Consider the following 8,799-nt stretch of genomic DNA (forward strand, 5'->3'; position numbering starts at 1 on the left):
GTTTTTCATGTCCTCTATGCTCTAACTACGAAAATATTTGATTTACAAATAAGGAATCCTACTTCGCAGAATTTCATTTATGATGGTAGGGTCTAGAACCGATTAACCGTGATAAACGAGGGTTCAGTGTATATGTAAGTATAAGCAGACACAAATATCAGCCATGGCACCTAATTTTACCATAAAAACTGCATTAAAAATGTGCTGAAAACCTTGGCTTATACCCAAGTATATATGGTACTTAACATATAAATATATGTACATCGGCCTTTATCCCTTTCATTATAAATTAACAAATTTACATATATACATGCCTAGAGCTATACCTCTATAAATAGCGTTTGCCTCCTATTTCTTTCCTCTATTTCTTTTCACCTTCCTTCTCCCCCACTATCATGCTCACCCTCTATCAGCTCTCAGTAATTCCTCTCAGATACATTGCACTTGATTAAATCCTGCCAGGTATTATATCATACGCCCCCCTCAATTTTAGCTCTCTTGTTGTGCCCTTATCTCTGAGTTGTTGCCGTCCCCTCCCCCTCCCCACACCCTCGTCTCCCATGTCCCTCTGGAACCGCTGGTCAGGTGTTTTCTCCTCGGGATAGTTCATCCTGCCTCTCTTATGTAGATAGACAGAGGGTGAAAGAAAAACAAAAACAGAAAACTAAACAAGAAAGAAAACATCGTTCCAGGTCTGTCCGCTGACCCTGATGAGTGATTTCCAACCCGGTCTGATGAGGTGCCGAGCCCTGGCCCCCAAGTCAGAAGTCTGTTTTCAGGATTTTGGGGACTTGGTTACTTTGCTCCCCTGGCTGCCCTGTTGCACTCCCTTCTCGTTTCACCCTGCTGTGCCTGGGGCAGACCAGGCACACTTTCCACACAGGAGACACATATTTAAATTCCAATTAGCAATCTAGCGAGTAATTACTCTGTCTGGGAATCTGTGTTCGTTATAAATGAAGACTTTACTGAGTTCCTCAAGAGGCTCAAGCAGTGTGCTCTGGGCTGCCGTTATAAAGACTGGATGGACCAGGAACAAAGTGCCTATCTGCTTCCATAACGACTGCAGCCAAGAACACCTGTGGAAGAGTGTTCTCCAGAACACACGGTGGCCGTGGGTCAGGATCCGCTCCTCGATGACAGTTTGGGTTTAGGTTAACTTCTAACCAATTTCATAGTCTACATAACTGGTGTGAAACTCTCAATAGAAGGGAACATCCACAATGTCTTTAGATAGAAAACAATCAAAAGCACCTTAGCTTTTAAAAGCATAGAAATTTTATCAGCATCCAACATGCTACATGTATGTTAAATTTACAGAACATCATGGCTGTGCTTTTCAAAGCTCTGGAGATGTATCAGAAAATCTTAATGTGATACGTACATTGTAAGTTAACCACTAGCAATGGTAACAGCTAAAATGATAACAAAAATTCTGGAGTAATAAAGATCAAGGGAAAGGAGACAGACAATCTCTGATAGAAGGCGCTATTTTCCCTTAACCACTTCCCCGGATGCCTCCCTAACTTAATTCACTCGCTTTCTTTAAAATTCTCTGAAAACCTTACACATTTGTTTCATGCACAGCTAAAATAACCTCTCGATCCATATTTTGTATCTTCATGGTATAAAATATATGATATCTGTTTAAACTGACTGGATAAAAATTAAAAGAAAACAAAGCCCAAACCATCTAATTAATTGATTCTAAGCCGTAGGAACCCTATTAGAAGGTTTTCGAGACTGTAAACCTTTAAAGTCTCAACTGGTGGTTTGGACCACTATCCTTGAGGTTAGCGGTTCAACACTCTCTCCACAGCAGACAGAGCATCTACTAACATGTCAGACATGAATGGGCTCAGATCTCTTCCTGTCTCTGTGGCTTTGGGCTAACTAGGTAACTTCCTAACCTCATTTCTCCATTTGAAATGCAGGGGCAAAAAGCAGGTTCACATCATAGGGTTTACCACACTGTCCTATAGTCAGTAAACACAAGTTAAACACACTGACTTAGTAAGTGCTTTACTGATGTTTACTACCTGTCATATTCAATACACAAGTATGGAAAGGAACGAACTATTTATGATAATAGTTAAGCTGAGCTATTACACATGAAAGCACTTTACAAACCATGAAGTGCTATGTAAATGTCACTGTAATTGCTATGTAAAATTAAAAGAATGGATTTAACAATTTGTAAATCAACTGAACAAATACTTTGTAAAAACAAAGTATTCGCTTTACTTTGTTATAGCTTTTTAATACATACCTTTTTTCAATTCCTGTATATTATACCTGTTTATTTTTAAAACCACTTTGTATTTTTAAAGAATTGCTCAAACATAAAAATGTTTTTGAACTTGAGTTATGACACTTCAGCCAAGTCTCTATCTGGCACGTCAAATTGCCATAGAAACCAAGCCAAACCCACTGCCAGGGAGTCAATTCCAAGACACAGAAACTAAGACAGAGTAGAACTGTCGATGGGGAACCAAAAAGCCTTCTCTTTCTCCTGGGGAAAATGGTCAGTTCGTAACCCAAGGCTTAACTCCCAGCACCACTAGAGGGCCTTGATTTTATGTTAAGGGTTCCTAACAGAGGACTTCTGGGACAACATAAGGCAACAAGCAAACTCACTGCCATCAAGTGGATGCCGACTCATAGTGACGCCAGAGGACAGGCTAGAACTGCTCCCGTGAGTTTCTAAGACGGTGACTGGTTTATGGGAGTGGAAAGCCCTGTCTGTCTCCAGAGGAGCAGCTGGTGGTTTTGAACTGCTGACCTTTCAGATCACAGCCCAATGCACAACCACTACGCCACCAGGGTTTCTACTTCACAGAAACTCAGAGAAACCTGGATTTCAAACCCAAGTCCATTCATTATTCATTGAGTTAATTACTTGAGCTCTCTAAGCCTCACTTTCATTCCCTAGCTCGTAGTCAGTCAACAAACCCCTGTTCACCTGCCTACTCACTACCAGGCATTTTCCGGTCCCAGAGATCAGTGGTGAAGAAAGCAAAGGGCCTGGTTTCACAAAGTTTCGATGCTAGAGGAGGAGAATGAACAACAAATGATCAAGCTGCTTCAGATATAGTAAAATGATATGTCCCTTCTGGCCATAATTCCTTTATGTGATATAGTATCATTCTGGATGCTCTGCCTATGGCTACGGTCCCATCTTTGAGGGAGTTCTCTGGTGGCATTGGGCTGAAATCCAAAAAGTCAGTAGTTTGAAACCACTGGCTCCTCCTTGAGGAACAACTGGGGCTTTCCACTGCTGTGAATGGTTACAGTCTAGGAAACTCACAGAGGTAGTTCTAGCCTGTCCTATAGGGTTGCTATGAGTTTGGGTTCCGGAGTTTTCTCTGTTACAGGATTAAGGTAGGGGTGAGTCCTGCCTTCAGTAGATGGTATGAACCACGGCACAGCCTTTGTTTCCATGGAGCATCTTTAAGACGACTTTACTAGGAGGTGTGACTTAAGACACCATCCTTCGTTTTCCTTGGGGGTACGGTTGGCTGTTCCTCCGTGGTGTATGAGAGCGATGTGAGACAAAGAGCGAGAAGGGAGGACAATGGGAGGAGCACGGCCAAGATCTCTGTCTCAGAGGAGCAGGAGGAGCTGAGGCCCAGAAAGAGATGGGGCTCCTTGAGGAGATTTATTGCTGTGGACCAAGGACTGTGTCCGGTTTGCTGATCCTGACTTCTGGTGACGTACTTACTTCTCCAATAAACCCCTCTGATAGTTTCTTTGTGCCCATGTGGCACCTGTAAGACATGGATGGCTTGCATAGAAGGGTCACAAGAAAGAGATGAGCCAGTCAGGGTGCAGTATAGCACCGATGAAACAGACAACGTTCCTCTAGTTCTTTAATGCCCCTCCCCACTAGCATGACCCCAATTCTACCTCACAAATCCAGCTAGACCAGAGTATGTATACTGGTGCAGATAAGAGCTGTAAACACAGGGAATCCAGAACAGATAAACCCCTCAGGACCAATAACGAGGAGTAGCGATGCCAGGAGAGTAAGGGGATAGTGAGGGGGAAAAGGGGAAACCGATCACCTTGATCTACATATAACCCCCTCCCAGGGGGATGGGCTACAGAGAAGTGGGTGAAGGGAGACATTGGTTAGACATGAAAAGTAATAATAATTTACAATTTATCAAGGGTTCATGAGGGAGGGAACAAATAAGGGCCTGATACCAAGGTCTCAAGTAGAAAGAAAATGTTTTGAAAATTATGATGGCAACACATGTACAAATGTGCTTGACACAATGGATGGACTGTGATTAGAGCTGTAAGAGCCTTCAATAAAATGATTTTTTTTAAAAAAAGAAGAAGATATAGATGGAGTTTAGCCTATCAATCAGGTCGAATCCTGATGGCCTCACTTGGAGGTGCAGCCAAGTATGTAGCTCTCTGGAGGCTATTCTCTCTCTCTCTCTTTCTCTCTCTCTCTCTCTCTCTCTGTCTTTATCTTCATGCCAGCTGATCTGGAGCGCTCTTGAGCCCTGCCATGTTTTCCATCGACCTCCGATTCACACGACTTTACGCCCATCAGGCTGTGATCTTCCTGCATCACTGCATATAGCTTCATGAGTCTAAAGAAGGATTTGTGGACTCCTATGGGACTTATGGACTTGAGTTGGACAGCCCAGGGGTGTTTTCTTGATATATAATTACTTCTTGAGATAGAGCTCTTTCTTACATGTATACAGGTGTCAATGAATTTGTTTCTCTAGTCACCCCAGCTTAACAACCCCCCCCACCCCCCACCCCCGCCCCCAATCAGGAGTATTGCCTGTGAATTCTCTGCGACCATTACAATGAATTATCAAACGCAGCACAGAAGTAGAGTGCCAAGGAGGAATGGTTGGTGTCAGACTAGGGTAAGCCAGGATGGAGCGTGAAGGCATGCCTGGACCCTTGCCTCCTGACAATAGGGGAGCCAGAGAAGGTCCGATGTGGCCATCTGCCTCCCAAGCCATTTACTACACTGCTTTGAAGTACCATCAAGGCTGAGAGGACGATAAAGGAGTACAATATGGTGGGAGGTGAGAAGGAGCCGGAACAGGGCACACCGGTGCTCTGGAACATTCATTACACACTTAACTTTGGAGCTGAGATCTGACAAGAGAGAGCCTGCCAGTGAAAATCTGCACATGCAAATGCCCTGAAATAAGGGAAAGAGTCACGTGAATGAGAAATCTACCACCCCTCTGACAATCTGTCTCACCGTGACGATGTGTGTGTTGCTGTGAAGCTGGCCACCATGCCACCCACCATTTCAAATACCACCAGGATGCCAAGTCATGCAGAACTTGCACAGGAAAACAGACTGGGAGGAAAGCCTAGCGAACCATCAACTTGTAAAACTTACTCACTAAAAACCCTACGGCTTACAACCAAATATTGTTTGACAAGCTCCAACCTGTCATTAGGAAGGATCCATCGCTGGCAAAGGACAGTATGGTTGGCAGAGTAGAGGGCCAACAATGAAGATGCTCAAATGGGATGGTTTGGCACCAGACAGACACAATTATGGACTCGGAAACACTGCAATCTGCGGATGACGCAGGATCAGACAAAGTTCTAGTCTGCAGTACATAAAATCGCCACACGTCTCAGCTGACTTGCTAGCAACTAAGAGCAGCAAAAAGGCGCCATGGTGGTGTAGTGAGTTATATACTGAACTGATAACCACAAAGTTCAGCGGTTTGTAATCATCAGCTGTTTGGCAGGAGAATGATGAGGCTTTCAATTTCCCTGAAGAGTTATAGTCTCAGAAACCCAAGATGGCGATTGTACCCTGCCCAATAGGGTCACTCTGAGCCAGAACTGACTGCAGGACACTTAGTCTGAGTCTTTGAACAGCAAACAGATGTCAAGCACAGAGAGAAAGTCAATGTGGATGAAAGAGTTGGGATAGAGCTGAGGGGTGCAGAGGCTAGCAAGGGATGGTAGGAGAATCGGTTGACGCTCAGAAGGCAAAGGACTTTATAAGCCACGGAAGGAATGCAAATTTCATTTTAAGTGCAACAGAAATTCTCAAAAGGAGAATGATGTGATCCCATTTGTATTTTAGGATCACGCTGACTGTTGTGCAAGGAACGGACTCAGTAGGAGAAGAGTGGAAGTGGGGAGTCCAGGAAAGAGATTCCTGAAATAATCCTTTGATGTTGGATTTGGAAAGGGGGCACACAGGAACAGGAAGATATCCTATTTTTCGGCAACTGTTGTGGCCTCTCCCTCTTCCTGTTAACTCTTTCTTTCTTTTCTTTCTTAAATCATTCAGTTGTAAACCTTAAGTAGGGTGGAGCGAAGTCAGGTCGGTCCTGAGGAAAGAGTGGGACTGAGTGGGGGTGTCCACAGGCCAGTGGACGGCATCTCCAGAGGAGGGCTGCCTGCCCTGGGAATCAGAGCTTGAGGGAAATAACCAGAGCCTCACACCAGGAAGGCCTGTCACAGGGTGTTAAAGATTAGTAGGATAGAGCAAAAAGGAACACACGAAGGGCCAGCGTGGAGACCAGAGGCTAAGCAGAGGGGAGTAGGCGTCGCCAGGGGAGGACAAGCTTGGCAGAGGGAATCAGAGCCTGAGCAGGCTGAGCGGGAATCACAGGACAGCAGCTTCATGTGGAATGCGGGAGACTAAGCCAGGTGAGGAAGCCATCTCCAGGGGAGGCTGTCAGAGATCAAACTGGCGAAGCTGAAATCCTTCTGGGTGTGGGCTGGCACCAGGTGTCAAAGCCTAACTGGGGCATGAGGTGAGGGAGCATGTGTGCCCAGGAAGTTTAACCAAGTGGGGCCATCCCACCTACTAGTTTCTCTTTTTTTGCTACTAGTTTCTTTAGGAGAATCATCAACTTTACAAGTTGGGTTTCCAGTCCAGGTATAATTTATCTCTCAGCTTAATGAAATATTTTATAGCACTGCAATTTTATAAGTTCATATTTATGATTAAGTTTATTCCAAGGTGTTTAATATTTATGTTGTTAGTGGAAGTGGTATCTTTTCCAGATATGTTCTCTCTTTCTTGGTATATATTAAATCTACTGAGTTTAATATTTATTTGTAATTAGCCATATGAACTCTATTTTTCTGTTAATTCTGATACTGTTTCCATTGATCTTGGGTTGTAACTATGTATTCAAATTAAAATTGGGGCCTTCATTAAATTTTGTTAATATGAAGTCACTTAGTCACTTAGACAGTCAAACTGTAGACAGGTGTAAAATTCTACTTAAAATGTTTAAATCATGAATTAGTTAAATCACTTATTCTTTTATCAAAAATGTACTGGTCGATTTACCAGGCCTAGATAATTCAGGGAGCCCTGGTGGAGTCGTGGGTTATGCACTGAGCTGCCATCTGTAAGGCTGGCCACTTGAAACCACCAGGCACCCCATGGGGGAAATCTGAGGCTTCCTATGCCCGCGAAGAGTTACAGTCTTGGAAAACCAGAGGGACGGTTCTACCTGTCCTATAGAGTCACTATAGGCAGAACAGACTCACTGGCAGTAAAGCAAGATATTTTTCTGTTTCCTCCCTTATAAAATGTAAAATTTACTCACCTAACTATTCAATGAGATTATACATATAAACTGCTTAGTACTATAGGGTGGGCAGAACCCACTGCCAAGCCCACTGGCATCGAGCTGATCTGGACTCATGGCAATACCATATAGGGCAGAGGTTCTCAACCTGTGGGTCGCGACCCCTTTAGGGGGCAAATGACCCTTTCACAGGGGTCGCCCAATTCATAACAGCAGCAAAATGAATGTTATGAAGTAGCAACTTAAATAATGTTATGGTTGGGGTTCACCACAACATGAGGAACTGTATTAAAAGGTCACCACATTAGGAAGGTTGAGAACCACTGATAAAACTTTCAGAGACTGTGTACCTTCATCAGAGCAGACACTACCCTCGTTCTCCTGCGATGTTGCTGATAGGCTTGAACCACTAACCTTGTGGTACGCAGTCCTTGCGAACGGCACCATCAGGGCTCTTTTTATTGAACATGGTCAGTGCTCAATAAATGTTACCAATAATGACAACACTGATAATGAAGCATACTATAAGCCACCCCTCCCCATCCTGCAGCAAAAAAATTAAGAAAATGATCACAACTCCCTTTTTTTCCTTTCTTTTTCTTTTATTTAATTTCCATTAAGTCCAGTCAACTCTGACTTTTTTCTCAGTCCACCCATCTTCAAACAATAGGATTGTCCTAATTTCTCCTTAGAGAAATAAAAACAGGACTAAACCAAAAATGTATAAGAAATATTTCCCAGAATTCACTAATCATCTGTAATCACCTTGCCTTGCATTTATTTGCAATTTCTGAATAGTGATGAATTTCAAATAAAATCCTCATAAAGTCTTACTGTCATGTGATGCTAATTCTACGTCAGACTGCTTAATAGGCAAAAACAATTCCAAAATGTAACCTGGGGCAAAAATTAAACTAAAAATCACCCCTATAAAAATCTTAACGAGAAAAAGTACTATGTGCAATCATACTAAACTTACGTCTAGAAATATAACAATTGTGGTATCCACCCATTGAGTACACAATGCTCAGAATTATTTGCTGACCTCAACTCTTCTGCTTTACCGAGACCAAAACTCTCTCTCTCGTGAAGTTGTAAATGAGAAAGGTATTTGAATTGCCTATTAGCCCAAAATCCAGTTTCTTCAAGAAAATGTGAAAATAAGTAAAACCTACCCCCAGGACTTACCCACTTCAGCCAAACTTCGAATACAGGACTCCACAGAGGCTTTCTGCGCCGGGTT

At 43.2% G+C, this 8,799-nt stretch overlaps 1 protein-coding gene across 1 annotated transcript in view; it reads right to left on the reverse strand.

Moving 5' to 3' along the window:
- Nucleotides 1-8,793, reverse strand: part of LOC123521498 (inositol 1,4,5-trisphosphate receptor type 2-like) — a 31,574-nt gene extending 22,781 nt beyond the window's left edge. The window contains exon 1 of the mRNA XM_045288398.1: nucleotides 8,745-8,793. The gene's annotated coding sequence lies outside the window, so the exon portion shown is untranslated. The remainder of the gene's footprint in view (nucleotides 1-8,744) is intronic.
- Between the last annotated feature and the right edge of the window lie 6 nt (nucleotides 8,794-8,799).

The sequence above is a fragment of the Echinops telfairi genome, unplaced genomic scaffold, assembly GCF_000313985.2.
Source record: "Echinops telfairi isolate 266 unplaced genomic scaffold, ASM31398v2 ScPeMD7_21;HRSCAF=78, whole genome shotgun sequence".
Classification (NCBI taxonomy): Eukaryota; Metazoa; Chordata; class Mammalia; order Afrosoricida; family Tenrecidae; genus Echinops; species Echinops telfairi.